The sequence below is a fragment of the Pleurodeles waltl genome, unplaced genomic scaffold (assembly GCF_031143425.1).
Source record: "Pleurodeles waltl isolate 20211129_DDA unplaced genomic scaffold, aPleWal1.hap1.20221129 scaffold_162, whole genome shotgun sequence".
NCBI classification, from domain to species: domain Eukaryota; kingdom Metazoa; phylum Chordata; class Amphibia; order Caudata; family Salamandridae; genus Pleurodeles; species Pleurodeles waltl.
This window is the reverse complement of record NW_027149868.1, coordinates 247,820-269,582: the sequence shown is the minus strand read 5'-3', so window position 1 is coordinate 269,582 and position 21,763 is coordinate 247,820. Positions and strand designations below refer to the sequence as shown.

General features: G+C 44.4%; 10 non-coding genes across 10 annotated transcripts; all 10 read left to right on the top strand.

Moving 5' to 3' along the window:
- The first annotated feature begins 1,810 nt into the window (after positions 1–1,810).
- Positions 1,811–1,882, top strand: TRNAA-UGC (transfer RNA alanine (anticodon UGC)). Its single transcript has one exon. It is a non-coding gene; the product is annotated as a tRNA-Ala (tRNA).
- Positions 1,883–3,995: 2,113 nt separating this feature from the next.
- TRNAA-UGC (transfer RNA alanine (anticodon UGC)) lies at positions 3,996–4,067 on the top strand. The gene has a single exon. It is a non-coding gene; the product is annotated as a tRNA-Ala (tRNA).
- Positions 4,068–6,174: 2,107 nt separating this feature from the next.
- Positions 6,175–6,246, top strand: TRNAA-UGC (transfer RNA alanine (anticodon UGC)). The gene has a single exon. It is a non-coding gene; the product is annotated as a tRNA-Ala (tRNA).
- A 2,113-nt stretch (positions 6,247–8,359) lies between these two features.
- TRNAA-UGC (transfer RNA alanine (anticodon UGC)) lies at positions 8,360–8,431 on the top strand. The gene has a single exon. It is a non-coding gene; the product is annotated as a tRNA-Ala (tRNA).
- A 2,107-nt stretch (positions 8,432–10,538) lies between these two features.
- Positions 10,539–10,610, top strand: TRNAA-UGC (transfer RNA alanine (anticodon UGC)). Its single transcript has one exon. It is a non-coding gene; the product is annotated as a tRNA-Ala (tRNA).
- A 2,107-nt stretch (positions 10,611–12,717) lies between these two features.
- TRNAA-UGC (transfer RNA alanine (anticodon UGC)) lies at positions 12,718–12,789 on the top strand. The gene has a single exon. It is a non-coding gene; the product is annotated as a tRNA-Ala (tRNA).
- A 2,113-nt stretch (positions 12,790–14,902) lies between these two features.
- Positions 14,903–14,974, top strand: TRNAA-UGC (transfer RNA alanine (anticodon UGC)). Its single transcript has one exon. It is a non-coding gene; the product is annotated as a tRNA-Ala (tRNA).
- A 2,107-nt stretch (positions 14,975–17,081) lies between these two features.
- On the top strand, positions 17,082–17,153 carry TRNAA-UGC (transfer RNA alanine (anticodon UGC)). Its single transcript has one exon. It is a non-coding gene; the product is annotated as a tRNA-Ala (tRNA).
- Positions 17,154–19,260: 2,107 nt separating this feature from the next.
- On the top strand, positions 19,261–19,332 carry TRNAA-UGC (transfer RNA alanine (anticodon UGC)). Its single transcript has one exon. It is a non-coding gene; the product is annotated as a tRNA-Ala (tRNA).
- A 2,107-nt stretch (positions 19,333–21,439) lies between these two features.
- On the top strand, positions 21,440–21,511 carry TRNAA-UGC (transfer RNA alanine (anticodon UGC)). Its single transcript has one exon. It is a non-coding gene; the product is annotated as a tRNA-Ala (tRNA).
- The last annotated feature ends 252 nt before the right edge of the window (positions 21,512–21,763 follow it).

The window sequence follows — 21,763 nt, the reverse complement described above, 5'->3', positions numbered from 1 at the left end:
TTAAGAAAAACTGAATGTCTTCTTTATCCCAATCACTTGCGATTGGACCATGATTTTGCTTTTCCCTTTCCATTCACAGAGGCATTAAACATGCATGTTCTTCATGCTCAGTGCGTAGTGATGCATGTCGTAATGCCTCCCCTAACTTTCTGGCCTCTCCTTGACGTTTCCATGCTGTCATACTTTGGTCACAAATGCTTCCAAAGGGCTGTGGACTACCTTTGCCCCATACCCTTTGATCACATTTCCTTTTGTGTAGAATTTCAATTTCTAGGTCCCCTTCTTTCCTTCAAGCCAGCCCAGCACATTAAGGTAGGTAAGCAATCCCCCTTTAAGTTGAAAAGATGTAGCTGAGAAAGCATTCTAGGAAGTGGCCATTTGGAGAGCTAGCCCTAGGTCGTATTCATGAGTTTTCTCATTCCACTGCAGCACCCGCACCCAACTGCGCCACAACCATTATTGAAAGACAGATGAATGCATCACGGAAAGCTTTGCTGTCTCCGCCTTCGGTAGCTCAGTTGATAGAGCGGCCGAGAGTAGTGCAAAAACAGTAACCCTTAATTCGCCGGTTCAAATCTACCGCGGAGGACTTCGCCCTTTAGGTTTCCATCGCCTTCTCTGTTATTAAGACATTATCTTCCCCTCTGATTAAGAAAAAAAAAAATTCCGAGCTCCAAGTAAATGCTGGGACAGAAGGGTAGATGTCTTCTGTTTTCTAATGAAATTGACCACATCCTCATTTCTGAGGGATGTGGGAAGAGAAGTAAACAAGGACCTGCAGATCAGAATTCATTCCAAACCCTTGACTAAATATATGAAGGCACTTGGAAGACTTCCAGTCTCATTGTACCAAAGTAGATGTTTTGTCAGCCGACCCAGCTACTCCTTGCCTACAATGAGAGCGGTCATATATATATATATATATATATATATATGCGAGAGGGAATTTAGAAAGCCACCATCTCCCTAAAACTGAGCAAGATGCGAAGTGGAGTAATAGTTTACAGATTTGGAGAAAATCTGAGATGTTCGTCTTGCCAAAAGGAGCACAGAAATACCCTCTCTGAGGATCAAACTCAGGACTTTCAGATTATGAGACTGACGCACTGCCTACTGCACAGAAGGCTGCACAAACCCTCCCAGAAATACGTCTATACCCCTTGAAGAGGAAAGGAGGCAAAAACGCTTATCTTATCTTGGAATATAAATACGATACGATTGACTCGCTGGATTAAAATCATATGGAGTTATAATGGTGGGAAAATATTTCTTTCCAGTGATTAAACCCACACCCCCTACAATTAGCCATGCGAAAGAGTCAGGGAATACCTTTCACCTCTCTCAGAAAGATCACATGAATTTTTCCCCCACGTAACTGAGAATTTAATGGACTAAAACTCAGAATTAAGGTGCCGTCCTTAGCAATAGATGCATCTGGATCTCAACTCTTTACGTGCTTATGTAACATAGCTGTGTGTCCTGCAGTAAGAGCAAGAGTACCTTAATGCGTCTCAGGACATTTGTAAGCAGCACTCAACCATATTCTTCTTTCATGTAACCTTAACCAGTTGCCTTGAAAACTCTGGCATGTTTAGATCGCATCTAGCTGTTGTATGTGGGGCATTTGTTCATTCTAGAGTGAGCCTTATTCCATAAAATGGTGCTATACAATCCAGATGTAAGTCATGGGGAATCCCACATCTGACACCTTATTTTCTAGTGCCATATGTGGTGAATTTGAGGTACATAGAATTCCAGATTTCCTTCGGTGAAGCAAGGTCAGCCCGCCCCACCCCCACCCCAGGACGTGGGGGATGTAGCTCAGTGGTAGAGCGCATGCTTTGCATGTATGAGGCCCCGGGTTCGATCCCCGGCATCTCCAGCCTTTTGCCAGGCTCATCTTGCCTTTTGGCAGAACCCTAGGCTGTCACCATGGGTCAGGAAGTGAGATGACATGCAGCTGGGGCCAGACCACCGCCGACATTGCCCGGCTCTTGCCTTGGGAAAGCTTGTGAAATGGGGCTATCTCATTTTCGGTCTTTATAGAAAAAAGAATCTTTCTCCCCCAAGAAACCAAAGTGGTGGTTCATCTTGGCAATCTCGGTATAGAAAACGGTCACAGCTGTCTTGGCCATTGATGTGAATTCTTCCTCTAAACCAGAGACTCCTTACAGAAGGTTTAAGAAAAACTGAATGTCTTCTTTATCCCAATCACTTGCGATTGGACCATGATTTTGCTTTTCCCTTTCCATTCACAGAGGCATTAAACATGCATGTTCTTCATGCTCAGTGCGTAGTGATGCATGTCGTAATGCCTCCCCTAACTTTCTGGCCTCTCCTTGACGTTTCCATGCTGTCATACTTTGGTCACAAATGCTTCCAAAGGGCTGTGGACTACCTTTGCCCCATACCCTTTGATCACATTTCCTTTTGTGTAGAATTTCAATTTCTAGGTCCCCTTCTTTCCTTCAAGCCAGCCCAGCACATTAAGGTAGGTAAGCAATCCCCCTTTAAGTTGAAAAGATGTAGCTGAGAAAGCATTCTAGGAAGTGGCCATTTGGAGAGCTAGCCCTAGGTCGTATTCATGAGTTTTCTCATTCCACTGCAGCACCCGCACCCAACTGCGCCACAACCATTATTGAAAGACAGATGAATGCATCACGGAAAGCTTTGCTGTCTCCGCCTTCGGTAGCTCAGTTGATAGAGCGGCCGAGAGTAGTGCAAAAACAGTAACCCTTAGTTCGCCGGTTCAAATCTGCCGCGGAGGACTTCGCCCTTTAGGTTTCCATCGCCTTCTCTGTTATTAAGACATTATCTTCCCCTCTGATTAAGAAAAAAAAAAATTCCGAGCTCCAAGTAAATGCTGGGACAGAAGGGTAGATGTCTTCTGTTTTCTAATGAAATTGACCACATCCTCATTTCTGAGGGATGTGGGAAGAGAAGTAAACAAGGACCTGCAGATCAGAATTCATTCCAAACCCTTGACTAAATATATGAAGGCACTTGGAAGACTTCCAGTCTCATTGTACCAAAGTAGATGTTTTGTCAGCCGACCCAGCTACTCCTTGCCTACAATGAGAGCGGTCATATATATATATATATATATATATATATATATATGCGAGAGGGAATTTAGAAAGCCACCATCTCCCTAAAACTGAGCAAGATGCGAAGTGGAGTAATAGTTTACAGATTTGGAGAAAATCTGAGATGTTCGTCTTGCCAAAAGGAGCACAGAAATACCCTCTCTGAGGATCAAACTCAGGACTTTCAGATTATGAGACTGACGCACTGCCTACTGCACAGAAGGCTGCACAAACCCTCCCAGAAATACGTCTATACCCCTTGAAGAGGAAAGGAGGCAAAAACGCTTATCTTATCTTGGAATATAAATACGATACGATTGACTCGCTGGATTAAAATCATATGGAGTTATAATGGTGGGAAAATATTTCTTTCCAGTGATTAAACCCACACCCCCTACAATTAGCCATGCGAAAGAGTCAGGGAATACCTTTCACCTCTCTCAGAAAGATCACATGAATTTTTCCCCCACGTAACTGAGAATTTAATGGACTAAAACTCAGAATTAAGGTGCCGTCCTTAGCAATAGATGCATCTGGATCTCAACTCTTTACGTGCTTATGTAACATAGCTGTGTGTCCTGCAGTAAGAGCAAGAGTACCTTAATTCGTCTCAGGACATTTGTAAGCAGCACTCAACCATATTCTTCTTTCATGTAACCTTAACCAGTTGCCTTGAAAACTCTGGCATGTTTAGATCGCATCTAGCTGTTGTATGTGGGGCATTTGTTCATTCTAGAGTGAGCCTTATTCCATAAAATGGTGCTATACAATCCAGATGTAAGTCATGGGGAATCCCACATCTGACACCTTATTTTCTAGTGCCATATGTGGTGAATTTGAGGTACATAGAATTCCAGATTTCCTTCGGTGAAGCAAGGTCAGCCCGCCCCACCCCCACCCCAGGACGTGGGGGATGTAGCTCAGTGGTAGAGCGCATGCTTTGCATGTATGAGGCCCCGGGTTCGATCCCCGGCATCTCCAGCCTTTTGCCAGGCTCATCTTGCCTTTTGGCAGAACCCTAGGCTGTCACCATGGGTCAGGAAGTGAGATGACATGCAGCTGGGGCCAGACCACCGCCGACATTGCCCGGCTCTTGCCTTGGGAAAGCTTGTGAAATGGGGCTATCTCATTTTCGGTCTTTATAGAAAAAAGAATCTTTCTCCCCCAAGAAACCAAAGTGGTGGTTCATCTTGGCAATCTCGGTATAGAAAACGGTCACAGCTGTCTTGGCCATTGATGTGAATTCTTCCTCTAAACCAGAGACTCCTTACAGAAGGTTTAAGAAAAACTGAATGTCTTCTTTATCCCAATCACTTGCGATTGGACCATGATTTTGCTTTTCCCTTTCCATTCACAGAGGCATTAAACATGCATGTTCTTCATGCTCAGTGCGTAGTGATGCATGTCGTAATGCCTCCCCTAACTTTCTGGCCTCTCCTTGACGTTTCCATGCTGTCATACTTTGGTCACAAATGCTTCCAAAGGGCTGTGGACTACCTTTGCCCCATACCCTTTGATCACATTTCCTTTTGTGTAGAATTTCAATTTCTAGGTCCCCTTCTTTCCTTCAAGCCAGCCCAGCACATTAAGGTAGGTAAGCAATCCCCCTTTAAGTTGAAAAGATGTAGCTGAGAAAGCATTCTAGGAAGTGGCCATTTGGAGAGCTAGCCCTAGGTCGTATTCATGAGTTTTCTCATTCCACTGCAGCACCCGCACCCAACTGCGCCACAACCATTATTGAAAGACAGATGAATGCATCACGGAAAGCTTTGCTGTCTCCGCCTTCGGTAGCTCAGTTGATAGAGCGGCCGAGAGTAGTGCAAAAACAGTAACCCTTAATTCGCCGGTTCAAATCTACCGCGGAGGACTTCGCCCTTTAGGTTTCCATCGCCTTCTCTGTTATTAAGACATTATCTTCCCCTCTGATTAAGAAAAAAAAAAATTCCGAGCTCCAAGTAAATGCTGGGACAGAAGGGTAGATGTCTTCTGTTTTCTAATGAAATTGACCACATCCTCATTTCTGAGGGATGTGGGAAGAGAAGTAAACAAGGACCTGCAGATCAGAATTCATTCCAAACCCTTGACTAAATATATGAAGGCACTTGGAAGACTTCCAGTCTCATTGTACCAAAGTAGATGTTTTGTCAGCCGACCCAGCTACTCCTTGCCTACAATGAGAGCGGTCATATATATATATATATATATATATATATGCGAGAGGGAATTTAGAAAGCCACCATCTCCCTAAAACTGAGCAAGATGCGAAGTGGAGTAATAGTTTACAGATTTGGAGAAAATCTGAGATGTTCGTCTTGCCAAAAGGAGCACAGAAATACCCTCTCTGAGGATCAAACTCAGGACTTTCAGATTATGAGACTGACGCACTGCCTACTGCACAGAAGGCTGCACAAACCCTCCCAGAAATACGTCTATACCCCTTGAAGAGGAAAGGAGGCAAAAACGCTTATCTTATCTTGGAATATAAATACGATACGATTGACTCGCTGGATTAAAATCATATGGAGTTATAATGGTGGGAAAATATTTCTTTCCAGTGATTAAACCCACACCCCCTACAATTAGCCATGCGAAAGAGTCAGGGAATACCTTTCACCTCTCTCAGAAAGATCACATGAATTTTTCCCCCACGTAACTGAGAATTTAATGGACTAAAACTCAGAATTAAGGTGCCGTCCTTAGCAATAGATGCATCTGGATCTCAACTCTTTACGTGCTTATGTAACATAGCTGTGTGTCCTGCAGTAAGAGCAAGAGTACCTTAATGCGTCTCAGGACATTTGTAAGCAGCACTCAACCATATTCTTCTTTCATGTAACCTTAACCAGTTGCCTTGAAAACTCTGGCATGTTTAGATCGCATCTAGCTGTTGTATGTGGGGCATTTGTTCATTCTAGAGTGAGCCTTATTCCATAAAATGGTGCTATACAATCCAGATGTAAGTCATGGGGAATCCCACATCTGACACCTTATTTTCTAGTGCCATATGTGGTGAATTTGAGGTACATAGAATTCCAGATTTCCTTCGGTGAAGCAAGGTCAGCCCGCCCCACCCCCACCCCAGGACGTGGGGGATGTAGCTCAGTGGTAGAGCGCATGCTTTGCATGTATGAGGCCCCGGGTTCGATCCCCGGCATCTCCAGCCTTTTGCCAGGCTCATCTTGCCTTTTGGCAGAACCCTAGGCTGTCACCATGGGTCAGGAAGTGAGATGACATGCAGCTGGGGCCAGACCACCGCCGACATTGCCCGGCTCTTGCCTTGGGAAAGCTTGTGAAATGGGGCTATCTCATTTTCGGTCTTTATAGAAAAAAGAATCTTTCTCCCCCAAGAAACCAAAGTGGTGGTTCATCTTGGCAATCTCGGTATAGAAAACGGTCACAGCTGTCTTGGCCATTGATGTGAATTCTTCCTCTAAACCAGAGACTCCTTACAGAAGGTTTAAGAAAAACTGAATGTCTTCTTTATCCCAATCACTTGCGATTGGACCATGATTTTGCTTTTCCCTTTCCATTCACAGAGGCATTAAACATGCATGTTCTTCATGCTCAGTGCGTAGTGATGCATGTCGTAATGCCTCCCCTAACTTTCTGGCCTCTCCTTGACGTTTCCATGCTGTCATACTTTGGTCACAAATGCTTCCAAAGGGCTGTGGACTACCTTTGCCCCATACCCTTTGATCACATTTCCTTTTGTGTAGAATTTCAATTTCTAGGTCCCCTTCTTTCCTTCAAGCCAGCCCAGCACATTAAGGTAGGTAAGCAATCCCCCTTTAAGTTGAAAAGATGTAGCTGAGAAAGCATTCTAGGAAGTGGCCATTTGGAGAGCTAGCCCTAGGTCGTATTCATGAGTTTTCTCATTCCACTGCAGCACCCGCACCCAACTGCGCCACAACCATTATTGAAAGACAGATGAATGCATCACGGAAAGCTTTGCTGTCTCCGCCTTCGGTAGCTCAGTTGATAGAGCGGCCGAGAGTAGTGCAAAAACAGTAACCCTTAGTTCGCCGGTTCAAATCTGCCGCGGAGGACTTCGCCCTTTAGGTTTCCATCGCCTTCTCTGTTATTAAGACATTATCTTCCCCTCTGATTAAGAAAAAAAAAAATTCCGAGCTCCAAGTAAATGCTGGGACAGAAGGGTAGATGTCTTCTGTTTTCTAATGAAATTGACCACATCCTCATTTCTGAGGGATGTGGGAAGAGAAGTAAACAAGGACCTGCAGATCAGAATTCATTCCAAACCCTTGACTAAATATATGAAGGCACTTGGAAGACTTCCAGTCTCATTGTACCAAAGTAGATGTTTTGTCAGCCGACCCAGCTACTCCTTGCCTACAATGAGAGCGGTCATATATATATATATATATATATATATATATATATGCGAGAGGGAATTTAGAAAGCCACCATCTCCCTAAAACTGAGCAAGATGCGAAGTGGAGTAATAGTTTACAGATTTGGAGAAAATCTGAGATGTTCGTCTTGCCAAAAGGAGCACAGAAATACCCTCTCTGAGGATCAAACTCAGGACTTTCAGATTATGAGACTGACGCACTGCCTACTGCACAGAAGGCTGCACAAACCCTCCCAGAAATACGTCTATACCCCTTGAAGAGGAAAGGAGGCAAAAACGCTTATCTTATCTTGGAATATAAATACGATACGATTGACTCGCTGGATTAAAATCATATGGAGTTATAATGGTGGGAAAATATTTCTTTCCAGTGATTAAACCCACACCCCCTACAATTAGCCATGCGAAAGAGTCAGGGAATACCTTTCACCTCTCTCAGAAAGATCACATGAATTTTTCCCCCACGTAACTGAGAATTTAATGGACTAAAACTCAGAATTAAGGTGCCGTCCTTAGCAATAGATGCATCTGGATCTCAACTCTTTACGTGCTTATGTAACATAGCTGTGTGTCCTGCAGTAAGAGCAAGAGTACCTTAATTCGTCTCAGGACATTTGTAAGCAGCACTCAACCATATTCTTCTTTCATGTAACCTTAACCAGTTGCCTTGAAAACTCTGGCATGTTTAGATCGCATCTAGCTGTTGTATGTGGGGCATTTGTTCATTCTAGAGTGAGCCTTATTCCATAAAATGGTGCTATACAATCCAGATGTAAGTCATGGGGAATCCCACATCTGACACCTTATTTTCTAGTGCCATATGTGGTGAATTTGAGGTACATAGAATTCCAGATTTCCTTCGGTGAAGCAAGGTCAGCCCGCCCCACCCCCACCCCAGGACGTGGGGGATGTAGCTCAGTGGTAGAGCGCATGCTTTGCATGTATGAGGCCCCGGGTTCGATCCCCGGCATCTCCAGCCTTTTGCCAGGCTCATCTTGCCTTTTGGCAGAACCCTAGGCTGTCACCATGGGTCAGGAAGTGAGATGACATGCAGCTGGGGCCAGACCACCGCCGACATTGCCCGGCTCTTGCCTTGGGAAAGCTTGTGAAATGGGGCTATCTCATTTTCGGTCTTTATAGAAAAAAGAATCTTTCTCCCCCAAGAAACCAAAGTGGTGGTTCATCTTGGCAATCTCGGTATAGAAAACGGTCACAGCTGTCTTGGCCATTGATGTGAATTCTTCCTCTAAACCAGAGACTCCTTACAGAAGGTTTAAGAAAAACTGAATGTCTTCTTTATCCCAATCACTTGCGATTGGACCATGATTTTGCTTTTCCCTTTCCATTCACAGAGGCATTAAACATGCATGTTCTTCATGCTCAGTGCGTAGTGATGCATGTCGTAATGCCTCCCCTAACTTTCTGGCCTCTCCTTGACGTTTCCATGCTGTCATACTTTGGTCACAAATGCTTCCAAAGGGCTGTGGACTACCTTTGCCCCATACCCTTTGATCACATTTCCTTTTGTGTAGAATTTCAATTTCTAGGTCCCCTTCTTTCCTTCAAGCCAGCCCAGCACATTAAGGTAGGTAAGCAATCCCCCTTTAAGTTGAAAAGATGTAGCTGAGAAAGCATTCTAGGAAGTGGCCATTTGGAGAGCTAGCCCTAGGTCGTATTCATGAGTTTTCTCATTCCACTGCAGCACCCGCACCCAACTGCGCCACAACCATTATTGAAAGACAGATGAATGCATCACGGAAAGCTTTGCTGTCTCCGCCTTCGGTAGCTCAGTTGATAGAGCGGCCGAGAGTAGTGCAAAAACAGTAACCCTTAATTCGCCGGTTCAAATCTACCGCGGAGGACTTCGCCCTTTAGGTTTCCATCGCCTTCTCTGTTATTAAGACATTATCTTCCCCTCTGATTAAGAAAAAAAAAAATTCCGAGCTCCAAGTAAATGCTGGGACAGAAGGGTAGATGTCTTCTGTTTTCTAATGAAATTGACCACATCCTCATTTCTGAGGGATGTGGGAAGAGAAGTAAACAAGGACCTGCAGATCAGAATTCATTCCAAACCCTTGACTAAATATATGAAGGCACTTGGAAGACTTCCAGTCTCATTGTACCAAAGTAGATGTTTTGTCAGCCGACCCAGCTACTCCTTGCCTACAATGAGAGCGGTCATATATATATATATATATATATATATATGCGAGAGGGAATTTAGAAAGCCACCATCTCCCTAAAACTGAGCAAGATGCGAAGTGGAGTAATAGTTTACAGATTTGGAGAAAATCTGAGATGTTCGTCTTGCCAAAAGGAGCACAGAAATACCCTCTCTGAGGATCAAACTCAGGACTTTCAGATTATGAGACTGACGCACTGCCTACTGCACAGAAGGCTGCACAAACCCTCCCAGAAATACGTCTATACCCCTTGAAGAGGAAAGGAGGCAAAAACGCTTATCTTATCTTGGAATATAAATACGATACGATTGACTCGCTGGATTAAAATCATATGGAGTTATAATGGTGGGAAAATATTTCTTTCCAGTGATTAAACCCACACCCCCTACAATTAGCCATGCGAAAGAGTCAGGGAATACCTTTCACCTCTCTCAGAAAGATCACATGAATTTTTCCCCCACGTAACTGAGAATTTAATGGACTAAAACTCAGAATTAAGGTGCCGTCCTTAGCAATAGATGCATCTGGATCTCAACTCTTTACGTGCTTATGTAACATAGCTGTGTGTCCTGCAGTAAGAGCAAGAGTACCTTAATGCGTCTCAGGACATTTGTAAGCAGCACTCAACCATATTCTTCTTTCATGTAACCTTAACCAGTTGCCTTGAAAACTCTGGCATGTTTAGATCGCATCTAGCTGTTGTATGTGGGGCATTTGTTCATTCTAGAGTGAGCCTTATTCCATAAAATGGTGCTATACAATCCAGATGTAAGTCATGGGGAATCCCACATCTGACACCTTATTTTCTAGTGCCATATGTGGTGAATTTGAGGTACATAGAATTCCAGATTTCCTTCGGTGAAGCAAGGTCAGCCCGCCCCACCCCCACCCCAGGACGTGGGGGATGTAGCTCAGTGGTAGAGCGCATGCTTTGCATGTATGAGGCCCCGGGTTCGATCCCCGGCATCTCCAGCCTTTTGCCAGGCTCATCTTGCCTTTTGGCAGAACCCTAGGCTGTCACCATGGGTCAGGAAGTGAGATGACATGCAGCTGGGGCCAGACCACCGCCGACATTGCCCGGCTCTTGCCTTGGGAAAGCTTGTGAAATGGGGCTATCTCATTTTCGGTCTTTATAGAAAAAAGAATCTTTCTCCCCCAAGAAACCAAAGTGGTGGTTCATCTTGGCAATCTCGGTATAGAAAACGGTCACAGCTGTCTTGGCCATTGATGTGAATTCTTCCTCTAAACCAGAGACTCCTTACAGAAGGTTTAAGAAAAACTGAATGTCTTCTTTATCCCAATCACTTGCGATTGGACCATGATTTTGCTTTTCCCTTTCCATTCACAGAGGCATTAAACATGCATGTTCTTCATGCTCAGTGCGTAGTGATGCATGTCGTAATGCCTCCCCTAACTTTCTGGCCTCTCCTTGACGTTTCCATGCTGTCATACTTTGGTCACAAATGCTTCCAAAGGGCTGTGGACTACCTTTGCCCCATACCCTTTGATCACATTTCCTTTTGTGTAGAATTTCAATTTCTAGGTCCCCTTCTTTCCTTCAAGCCAGCCCAGCACATTAAGGTAGGTAAGCAATCCCCCTTTAAGTTGAAAAGATGTAGCTGAGAAAGCATTCTAGGAAGTGGCCATTTGGAGAGCTAGCCCTAGGTCGTATTCATGAGTTTTCTCATTCCACTGCAGCACCCGCACCCAACTGCGCCACAACCATTATTGAAAGACAGATGAATGCATCACGGAAAGCTTTGCTGTCTCCGCCTTCGGTAGCTCAGTTGATAGAGCGGCCGAGAGTAGTGCAAAAACAGTAACCCTTAATTCGCCGGTTCAAATCTACCGCGGAGGACTTCGCCCTTTAGGTTTCCATCGCCTTCTCTGTTATTAAGACATTATCTTCCCCTCTGATTAAGAAAAAAAAAAATTCCGAGCTCCAAGTAAATGCTGGGACAGAAGGGTAGATGTCTTCTGTTTTCTAATGAAATTGACCACATCCTCATTTCTGAGGGATGTGGGAAGAGAAGTAAACAAGGACCTGCAGATCAGAATTCATTCCAAACCCTTGACTAAATATATGAAGGCACTTGGAAGACTTCCAGTCTCATTGTACCAAAGTAGATGTTTTGTCAGCCGACCCAGCTACTCCTTGCCTACAATGAGAGCGGTCATATATATATATATATATATATATATATGCGAGAGGGAATTTAGAAAGCCACCATCTCCCTAAAACTGAGCAAGATGCGAAGTGGAGTAATAGTTTACAGATTTGGAGAAAATCTGAGATGTTCGTCTTGCCAAAAGGAGCACAGAAATACCCTCTCTGAGGATCAAACTCAGGACTTTCAGATTATGAGACTGACGCACTGCCTACTGCACAGAAGGCTGCACAAACCCTCCCAGAAATACGTCTATACCCCTTGAAGAGGAAAGGAGGCAAAAACGCTTATCTTATCTTGGAATATAAATACGATACGATTGACTCGCTGGATTAAAATCATATGGAGTTATAATGGTGGGAAAATATTTCTTTCCAGTGATTAAACCCACACCCCCTACAATTAGCCATGCGAAAGAGTCAGGGAATACCTTTCACCTCTCTCAGAAAGATCACATGAATTTTTCCCCCACGTAACTGAGAATTTAATGGACTAAAACTCAGAATTAAGGTGCCGTCCTTAGCAATAGATGCATCTGGATCTCAACTCTTTACGTGCTTATGTAACATAGCTGTGTGTCCTGCAGTAAGAGCAAGAGTACCTTAATGCGTCTCAGGACATTTGTAAGCAGCACTCAACCATATTCTTCTTTCATGTAACCTTAACCAGTTGCCTTGAAAACTCTGGCATGTTTAGATCGCATCTAGCTGTTGTATGTGGGGCATTTGTTCATTCTAGAGTGAGCCTTATTCCATAAAATGGTGCTATACAATCCAGATGTAAGTCATGGGGAATCCCACATCTGACACCTTATTTTCTAGTGCCATATGTGGTGAATTTGAGGTACATAGAATTCCAGATTTCCTTCGGTGAAGCAAGGTCAGCCCGCCCCACCCCCACCCCAGGACGTGGGGGATGTAGCTCAGTGGTAGAGCGCATGCTTTGCATGTATGAGGCCCCGGGTTCGATCCCCGGCATCTCCAGCCTTTTGCCAGGCTCATCTTGCCTTTTGGCAGAACCCTAGGCTGTCACCATGGGTCAGGAAGTGAGATGACATGCAGCTGGGGCCAGACCACCGCCGACATTGCCCGGCTCTTGCCTTGGGAAAGCTTGTGAAATGGGGCTATCTCATTTTCGGTCTTTATAGAAAAAAGAATCTTTCTCCCCCAAGAAACCAAAGTGGTGGTTCATCTTGGCAATCTCGGTATAGAAAACGGTCACAGCTGTCTTGGCCATTGATGTGAATTCTTCCTCTAAACCAGAGACTCCTTACAGAAGGTTTAAGAAAAACTGAATGTCTTCTTTATCCCAATCACTTGCGATTGGACCATGATTTTGCTTTTCCCTTTCCATTCACAGAGGCATTAAACATGCATGTTCTTCATGCTCAGTGCGTAGTGATGCATGTCGTAATGCCTCCCCTAACTTTCTGGCCTCTCCTTGACGTTTCCATGCTGTCATACTTTGGTCACAAATGCTTCCAAAGGGCTGTGGACTACCTTTGCCCCATACCCTTTGATCACATTTCCTTTTGTGTAGAATTTCAATTTCTAGGTCCCCTTCTTTCCTTCAAGCCAGCCCAGCACATTAAGGTAGGTAAGCAATCCCCCTTTAAGTTGAAAAGATGTAGCTGAGAAAGCATTCTAGGAAGTGGCCATTTGGAGAGCTAGCCCTAGGTCGTATTCATGAGTTTTCTCATTCCACTGCAGCACCCGCACCCAACTGCGCCACAACCATTATTGAAAGACAGATGAATGCATCACGGAAAGCTTTGCTGTCTCCGCCTTCGGTAGCTCAGTTGATAGAGCGGCCGAGAGTAGTGCAAAAACAGTAACCCTTAGTTCGCCGGTTCAAATCTGCCGCGGAGGACTTCGCCCTTTAGGTTTCCATCGCCTTCTCTGTTATTAAGACATTATCTTCCCCTCTGATTAAGAAAAAAAAAAATTCCGAGCTCCAAGTAAATGCTGGGACAGAAGGGTAGATGTCTTCTGTTTTCTAATGAAATTGACCACATCCTCATTTCTGAGGGATGTGGGAAGAGAAGTAAACAAGGACCTGCAGATCAGAATTCATTCCAAACCCTTGACTAAATATATGAAGGCACTTGGAAGACTTCCAGTCTCATTGTACCAAAGTAGATGTTTTGTCAGCCGACCCAGCTACTCCTTGCCTACAATGAGAGCGGTCATATATATATATATATATATATATATATATATATGCGAGAGGGAATTTAGAAAGCCACCATCTCCCTAAAACTGAGCAAGATGCGAAGTGGAGTAATAGTTTACAGATTTGGAGAAAATCTGAGATGTTCGTCTTGCCAAAAGGAGCACAGAAATACCCTCTCTGAGGATCAAACTCAGGACTTTCAGATTATGAGACTGACGCACTGCCTACTGCACAGAAGGCTGCACAAACCCTCCCAGAAATACGTCTATACCCCTTGAAGAGGAAAGGAGGCAAAAACGCTTATCTTATCTTGGAATATAAATACGATACGATTGACTCGCTGGATTAAAATCATATGGAGTTATAATGGTGGGAAAATATTTCTTTCCAGTGATTAAACCCACACCCCCTACAATTAGCCATGCGAAAGAGTCAGGGAATACCTTTCACCTCTCTCAGAAAGATCACATGAATTTTTCCCCCACGTAACTGAGAATTTAATGGACTAAAACTCAGAATTAAGGTGCCGTCCTTAGCAATAGATGCATCTGGATCTCAACTCTTTACGTGCTTATGTAACATAGCTGTGTGTCCTGCAGTAAGAGCAAGAGTACCTTAATTCGTCTCAGGACATTTGTAAGCAGCACTCAACCATATTCTTCTTTCATGTAACCTTAACCAGTTGCCTTGAAAACTCTGGCATGTTTAGATCGCATCTAGCTGTTGTATGTGGGGCATTTGTTCATTCTAGAGTGAGCCTTATTCCATAAAATGGTGCTATACAATCCAGATGTAAGTCATGGGGAATCCCACATCTGACACCTTATTTTCTAGTGCCATATGTGGTGAATTTGAGGTACATAGAATTCCAGATTTCCTTCGGTGAAGCAAGGTCAGCCCGCCCCACCCCCACCCCAGGACGTGGGGGATGTAGCTCAGTGGTAGAGCGCATGCTTTGCATGTATGAGGCCCCGGGTTCGATCCCCGGCATCTCCAGCCTTTTGCCAGGCTCATCTTGCCTTTTGGCAGAACCCTAGGCTGTCACCATGGGTCAGGAAGTGAGATGACATGCAGCTGGGGCCAGACCACCGCCGACATTGCCCGGCTCTTGCCTTGGGAAAGCTTGTGAAATGGGGCTATCTCATTTTCGGTCTTTATAGAAAAAAGAATCTTTCTCCCCCAAGAAACCAAAGTGGTGGTTCATCTTGGCAATCTCGGTATAGAAAACGGTCACAGCTGTCTTGGCCATTGATGTGAATTCTTCCTCTAAACCAGAGACTCCTTACAGAAGGTTTAAGAAAAACTGAATGTCTTCTTTATCCCAATCACTTGCGATTGGACCATGATTTTGCTTTTCCCTTTCCATTCACAGAGGCATTAAACATGCATGTTCTTCATGCTCAGTGCGTAGTGATGCATGTCGTAATGCCTCCCCTAACTTTCTGGCCTCTCCTTGACGTTTCCATGCTGTCATACTTTGGTCACAAATGCTTCCAAAGGGCTGTGGACTACCTTTGCCCCATACCCTTTGATCACATTTCCTTTTGTGTAGAATTTCAATTTCTAGGTCCCCTTCTTTCCTTCAAGCCAGCCCAGCACATTAAGGTAGGTAAGCAATCCCCCTTTAAGTTGAAAAGATGTAGCTGAGAAAGCATTCTAGGAAGTGGCCATTTGGAGAGCTAGCCCTAGGTCGTATTCATGAGTTTTCTCATTCCACTGCAGCACCCGCACCCAACTGCGCCACAACCATTATTGAAAGACAGATGAATGCATCACGGAAAGCTTTGCTGTCTCCGCCTTCGGTAGCTCAGTTGATAGAGCGGCCGAGAGTAGTGCAAAAACAGTAACCCTTAATTCGCCGGTTCAAATCTACCGCGGAGGACTTCGCCCTTTAGGTTTCCATCGCCTTCTCTGTTATTAAGACATTATCTTCCCCTCTGATTAAGAAAAAAAAAAATTCCGAGCTCCAAGTAAATGCTGGGACAGAAGGGTAGATGTCTTCTGTTTTCTAATGAAATTGACCACATCCTCATTTCTGAGGGATGTGGGAAGAGAAGTAAACAAGGACCTGCAGATCAGAATTCATTCCAAACCCTTGACTAAATATATGAAGGCACTTGGAAGACTTCCAGTCTCATTGTACCAAAGTAGATGTTTTGTCAGCCGACCCAGCTACTCCTTGCCTACAATGAGAGCGGTCATATATATATATATATATATATATATATGCGAGAGGGAATTTAGAAAGCCACCATCTCCCTAAAACTGAGCAAGATGCGAAGTGGAGTAATAGTTTACAGATTTGGAGAAAATCTGAGATGTTCGTCTTGCCAAAAGGAGCACAGAAATACCCTCTCTGAGGATCAAACTCAGGACTTTCAGATTATGAGACTGACGCACTGCCTACTGCACAGAAGGCTGCACAAACCCTCCCAGAAATACGTCTATACCCCTTGAAGAGGAAAGGAGGCAAAAACGCTTATCTTATCTTGGAATATAAATACGATACGATTGACTCGCTGGATTAAAATCATATGGAGTTATAATGGTGGGAAAATATTTCTTTCCAGTGATTAAACCCACACCCCCTACAATTAGCCATGCGAAAGAGTCAGGGAATACCTTTCACCTCTCTCAGAAAGATCACATGAATTTTTCCCCCACGTAACTGAGAATTTAATGGACTAAAACTCAGAATTAAGGTGCCGTCCTTAGCAATAGATGCATCTGGATCTCAACTCTTTACGTGCTTATGTAACATAGCTGTGTGTCCTGCAGTAAGAGCAAGAGTACCTTAATGCGTCTCAGGACATTTGTAAGCAGCACTCAACCATATTCTTCTTTCATGTAACCTTAACCAGTTGCCTTGAAAACTCTGGCATGTTTAGATCGCATCTAGCTGTTGTATGTGGGGCATTTGTTCATTCTAGAGTGAGCCTTATTCCATAAAATGGTGCTATACAATCCAGATGTAAGTCATGGGGAATCCCACATCTGACACCTTATTTTCTAGTGCCATATGTGGTGAATTTGAGGTACATAGAATTCCAGATTTCCTTCGGTGAAGCAAGGTCAGCCCGCCCCACCCCCACCCCAGGACGTGGGGGATGTAGCTCAGTGGTAGAGCGCATGCTTTGCATGTATGAGGCCCCGGGTTCGATCCCCGGCATCTCCAGCCTTTTGCCAGGCTCATCTTGCCTTTTGGCAGAACCCTAGGCTGTCACCATGGGTCAGGAAGTGAGATGACATGCAGCTGGGGCCAGACCACCGCCGACATTGCCCGGCTCTTGCCTTGGGAAAGCTTGTGAAATGGGGCTATCTCATTTTCGGTCTTTATAGAAAAAAGAATCTTTCTCCCCCAAGAAACCAAAGTGGTGGTTCATCTTGGCAATCTCGGTATAGAAAACGGTCACAGCTGTCTTGGCCATTGATGTGAATTCTTCCTCTAAACCAGAGACTCCTTACAGAAGGTTTAAGAAAAACTGAATGTCTTCTTTATCCCAATCACTTGCGATTGGACCATGATTTTGCTTTTCCCTTTCCATTCACAGAGGCATTAAACATGCATGTTCTTCATGCTCAGTGCGTAGTGATGCATGTCGTAATGCCTCCCCTAACTTTCTGGCCTCTCCTTGACGTTTCCATGCTGTCATACTTTGGTCACAAATGCTTCCAAAGGGCTGTGGACTACCTTTGCCCCATACCCTTTGATCACATTTCCTTTTGTGTAGAATTTCAATTTCTAGGTCCCCTTCTTTCCTTCAAGCCAGCCCAGCACATTAAGGTAGGTAAGCAATCCCCCTTTAAGTTGAAAAGATGTAGCTGAGAAAGCATTCTAGGAAGTGGCCATTTGGAGAGCTAGCCCTAGGTCGTATTCATGAGTTTTCTCATTCCACTGCAGCACCCGCACCCAACTGCGCCACAACCATTATTGAAAGACAGATGAATGCATCACGGAAAGCTTTGCTGTCTCCGCCTTCGGTAGCTCAGTTGATAGAGCGGCCGAGAGTAGTGCAAAAACAGTAACCCTTAATTCGCCGGTTCAAATCTACCGCGGAGGACTTCGCCCTTTAGGTTTCCATCGCCTTCTCTGTTATTAAGACATTATCTTCCCCTCTGATTAAGAAAAAAAAAAATTCCGAGCTCCAAGTAAATGCTGGGACAGAAGGGTAGATGTCTTCTGTTTTCTAATGAAATTGACCACATCCTCATTTCTGAGGGATGTGGGAAGAGAAGTAAACAAGGACCTGCAGATCAGAATTCATTCCAAACCCTTGACTAAATATATGAAGGCACTTGGAAGACTTCCAGTCTCATTGTACCAAAGTAGATGTTTTGTCAGCCGACCCAGCTACTCCTTGCCTACAATGAGAGCGGTCATATATATATATATATATATATATATATGCGAGAGGGAATTTAGAAAGCCACCATCTCCCTAAAACTGAGCAAGATGCGAAGTGGAGTAATAGTTTACAGATTTGGAGAAAATCTGAGATGTTCGTCTTGCCAAAAGGAGCACAGAAATACCCTCTCTGAGGATCAAACTCAGGACTTTCAGATTATGAGACTGACGCACTGCCTACTGCACAGAAGGCTGCACAAACCCTCCCAGAAATACGTCTATACCCCTTGAAGAGGAAAGGAGGCAAAAACGCTTATCTTATCTTGGAATATAAATACGATACGATTGACTCGCTGGATTAAAATCATATGGAGTTATAATGGTGGGAAAATATTTCTTTCCAGTGATTAAACCCACACCCCCTACAATTAGCCATGCGAAAGAGTCAGGGAATACCTTTCACCTCTCTCAGAAAGATCACATGAATTTTTCCCCCACGTAACTGAGAATTTAATGGACTAAAACTCAGAATTAAGGTGCCGTCCTTAGCAATAGATGCATCTGGATCTCAACTCTTTACGTGCTTATGTAACATAGCTGTGTGTCCTGCAGTAAGAGCAAGAGTACCTTAATGCGTCTCAGGACATTTGTAAGCAGCACTCAACCATATTCTTCTTTCATGTAACCTTAACCAGTTGCCTTGAAAACTCTGGCATGTTTAGATCGCATCTAGCTGTTGTATGTGGGGCATTTGTTCATTCTAGAGTGAGCCTTATTCCATAAAATGGTGCTATACAATCCAGATGTAAGTCATGGGGAATCCCACATCTGACACCTTATTTTCTAGTGCCATATGTGGTGAATTTGAGGTACATAGAATTCCAGATTTCCTTCGGTGAAGCAAGGTCAGCCCGCCCCACCCCCACCCCAGGACGTGGGGGATGTAGCTCAGTGGTAGAGCGCATGCTTTGCATGTATGAGGCCCCGGGTTCGATCCCCGGCATCTCCAGCCTTTTGCCAGGCTCATCTTGCCTTTTGGCAGAACCCTAGGCTGTCACCATGGGTCAGGAAGTGAGATGACATGCAGCTGGGGCCAGACCACCGCCGACATTGCCCGGCTCTTGCCTTGGGAAAGCTTGTGAAATGGGGCTATCTCATTTTCGGTCTTTATAGAAAAAAGAATCTTTCTCCCCCAAGAAACCAAAGTGGTGGTTCATCTTGGCAATCTCGGTATAGAAAACGGTCACAGCTGTCTTGGCCATTGATGTGAATTCTTCCTCTAAACCAGAGACTCCTTACAGAAGGTTTAAGAAAAACTGAATGTCTTCTTTATCCCAATCACTTGCGATTGGACCATGATTTTGCTTTTCCCTTTCCATTCACAGAGGCATTAAACATGCATGTTCTTCATGCTCAGTGCGTAGTGATGCATGTCGTAATGCCTCCCCTAACTTTCTGGCCTCTCCTTGACGTTTCCATGCTGTCATACTTTGGTCACAAATGCTTCCAAAGGGCTGTGGACTACCTTTGCCCCATACCCTTTGATCACATTTCCTTTTGTGTAGAATTTCAATTTCTAGGTCCCCTTCTTTCCTTCAAGCCAGCCCAGCACATTAAGGTAGGTAAGCAATCCCCCTTTAAGTTGAAAAGATGTAGCTGAGAAAGCATTCTAGGAAGTGGCCATTTGGAGAGCTAGCCCTAGGTCGTATTCATGAGTTTTCTCATTCCACTGCAGCACCCGCACCCAACTGCGCCACAACCATTATTGAAAGACAGATGAATGCATCACGGAAAGCTTTGCTGTCTCCGCCTTCGGTAGCTCAGTTGATAGAGCGGCCGAGAGTAGTGCAAAAACAGTAACCCTTAATTCGCCGGTTCAAATCTACCGCGGAGGACTTCGCCCTTTAGGTTTCCATCGCCTTCTCTGTTATTAAGACATTATCTTCCCCTCTGATTAAGAAAAAAAAAAATTCCGAGCTCCAAGTAAATGCTGGGACAGAAGGGTAGATGTCTTCTGTTTTCTAATGAAATTGACCACATCCTCATTTCTGAGGGATGTGGGAAGAGAAGTAAACAAGGACCTGCAGATCAGAATTCATTCCAAACCCTTGACTAAATATATGAAGGCACTTGGAAGACTTCCAGTCTCATTGTACCAAAGTAGATGTTTTGTCAGCCGACCCAGCTACTCCTTGCCTACAATGAGAGCGGTCATATATATATATATATATATATATATATGCGAGAGGGAATTTAGAAAGCCACCATCTCCCTAAAACTGAGCAAGATGCGAAGTGGAGTAATAGTTTACAGATTTGGAGAAAATCTGAGATGTTCGTCTTGCCAAAAGGAGCACAGAAATACCCTCTCTGAGGATCAAACTCAGGACTTTCAGATTATGAGACTGACGCACTGCCTACTGCACAGAAGGCTGCACAAACCCTCCCAGAAATACGTCTATACCCCTTGAAGAGGAAAGGAGGCAAAAACGCTTATCTTATCTTGGAATATAAATACGATACGATTGACTCGCTGGATTAAAATCATATGGAGTTATAATGGTGGGAAAATATTTCTTTCCAGTGATTAAACCCACACCCCCTACAATTAGCCATGCGAAAGAGTCAGGGAATACCTTTCACCTCTCTCAGAAAGATCACATGAATTTTTCCCCCACGTAACTGAGAATTTAATGGACTAAAACTCAGAATTAAGGTGCCGTCCTTAGCAATAGATGCATCTGGATCTCAACTCTTTACGTGCTTATGTAACATAGCTGTGTGTCCTGCAGTAAGAGCAAGAGTACCTTAATTCGTCTCAGGACATTTGTAAGCAGCACTCAACCATATTCTTCTTTCATGTAACCTTAACCAGTTGCCTTGAAAACTCTGGCATGTTTAGATCGCATCTAGCTGTTGTATGTGGGGCATTTGTTCATTCTAGAGTGAGCCTTATTCCATAAAATGGTGCTATACAATCCAGATGTAAGTCATGGGGAATCCCACATCTGACACCTTATTTTCTAGTGCCATATGTGGTGAATTTGAGGTACATAGAATTCCAGATTTCCTTCGGTGAAGCAAGGTCAGCCCGCCCCACCCCCACCCCAGGACGTGGGGGATGTAGCTCAGTGGTAGAGCGCATGCTTTGCATGTATGAGGCCCCGGGTTCGATCCCCGGCATCTCCAGCCTTTTGCCAGGCTCATCTTGCCTTTTGGCAGAACCCTAGGCTGTCACCATGGGTCAGGAAGTGAGATGACATGCAGCTGGGGCCAGACCACCGCCGACATTGCCCGGCTCTTGCCTTGGGAAAGCTTGTGAAATGGGGCTATCTCATTTTCGGTCTTTATAGAAAAAAGAATCTTTCTCCCCCAAGAAACCAAAGTGGTGGTTCATCTTGGCAATCTCGGTATAGAAAACGGTCACAGCTGTCTTGGCCA